Raw genomic sequence first — 2,277 nt, forward strand, 5'->3', positions numbered from 1 at the left:
AGTTATGGAGGCCCTTCATAATGCAGAGGTCAACTGCCTGCTCTGCCAATAGTTAGAAATGGCACTATAGTAAGCAGTGTTTAATAAACAGCTGTTTTTCTAAATTCTGCTGAGGTGAAATTCAGTGCAGTCCTGTATCGTGATACGTATCGTATCGTGACTTTGCTGGTGATACACAGCCCTATTAGGCACCGGAACAGTTTTAAAAGTATTGATTTGGCACCGGTATCGAAAAAAACCCAAACGATACCCAACCCTACCCGTACCACTCAAATTAGAAAACATTATTATAAACTAACCATTGTGAATCTGGCTAAAGTAAGGCGATAGTTTCGAACACTGGCTGGTTATGTACTTGCTCAAATATTGATTTCGGATCATTTTTAACCAAAAAAGTTACAGATTGCAGCTTTAAGTATTAAAAGTAAAAATACAAGTAAATGCAAAATAGAAAAGAAGCAAATAAATATATATAAAAAATGTTCATACAGCTTGAGTAGCAAGATTGTGTTCAGTTTTAACTTATCCTTCCATTTTGTATTTTTGGGTAAGAATAAGAAGCACTTCATCCTGTACTTAGTGCACTGTAAAAAATGTACCGTAGAATTTGCAGGATGTTACTGGCAAAAAAGTTGCCAATAAAATCTTGTAAAAATGATGTTAATTGCTGTAAAATGGATTACAGTATAATATTGCAAAGCAAATTACAGTTAATTGCTGTATGTGAAATACAGTAATTTGTAGTATTTTTACAGTAACATTGAATTAAACTTGTAGTTTATTTTACAGCAATATTTTGTAATCTCACTAAAGTACAGTATTTACCTGGCAACTAAAGTTGCCAATAAAATCCTGTAAATACCCCTAAATCCAAGATGATGTTTTAATAATTTAACAATGAAAATGCTGCAAATAATAATTTTAACAGTAAATTGTAAATTGTAAAATACGGATTTAAATGCATTATCATGAGCACTATCTTAATACATTTACAAATGAATAAAAACCAAGTCAAAGATGTTGCAAATAAATATTTATTAAAACTGGCAGAAAGACATTGCAAGGCTTTTACTGGTAAAATACAACATAATTAATAAGAATACACTAATATAATCAGCTTCAGAGAGTCTTGAAGCATCAAACATTTCTCCACATCAGCTGCTATTCTTTGCACCTACAAGAAATAATGAAAATTATCAAGTAATTTTTTTAAATGCATTACATAAATGAGACCAAAATGAAAACCCAAAAAGTGCACCCAAACTCTTACATTTGATTAATAAATTCAGTTATTATAATACATTGTAAAACTGTACCACCAATCAAATTAAATAATTTATAATGCAAAATTACAACTGTGCTATGACATTAATGTTTTACATTAATTTTTGAAATTACAAATAAGAAATGTTGGAAAAATGCTATACTTTTTAAACGTGAAACTAAACCGCCATTAGGTGGCAGCAAATAACTTAACGAGTGAGTCAATTGAGTCATTCATTGTACCGATCCGTTCAAAATGCTGAATCATTCAGTAAAAACACAGCTGAGTTTTGCTTTGATCTTTGTTTGGAACGATTTTCGTTGGTGAAATAGAACAACAGTCAATATTGTGTCTAAAAAGTAAGTAACTTAATGTTAACTAATTGTGTATTGAACTATGTAACATTTGCAATCGTGATAATCAGCAAAACAGCTCGCTTATGCTCCTTAACAATATCATATGTTATAAATAAACTCAACAGTTTGAACATTTACCTCATGTTTCTTGTGAGTTTATGGCACACGTTAAGGTTATTTGTTTTGATGTTGAATGTAATAAAATCAGAATCAGTCTCGCGTTTCGATGCTTCCCTAGTTTTTTTTTTTTTCCCACCCAAGTTTTAATCAGGCTAACTTGTCCAATCGGGCATGTAAAGATGTCTTTCACTAAAAAATTGTCCCGGACCAGCTTTAATGTCAGTACAATTACAGTGGCAATAGACACACATTTACATGTAACGTTAGTTTCTAATTATAGTAAGTTGTCACGTCAATATGGTACAGTTGAACTGAACAGTAAATGCTCTCAATAAGAAAATTAAACTGCCAAAATGAGAAAAATGCAGCATTTAGCCTAACTATGCTATGATAGCAATTTCCAGCTTACTGCACATACCAAGGCCGCTTGTCTAAATGTCATGATAGCAGGCCATTGTAACATGATATGGCTTATACATTAACTTAAATAAATATAAAAGGATATATTTCTTAAGTAAAATTAAGTGAACTTACCAG

Source organism: Sinocyclocheilus rhinocerous, unplaced genomic scaffold (genome assembly GCF_001515625.1).
Source record: "Sinocyclocheilus rhinocerous isolate Xijiao unplaced genomic scaffold, SAMN03320098_v1.1 scaffold348, whole genome shotgun sequence".
NCBI classification, from domain to species: Eukaryota; Metazoa; Chordata; class Actinopteri; order Cypriniformes; family Cyprinidae; genus Sinocyclocheilus; species Sinocyclocheilus rhinocerous.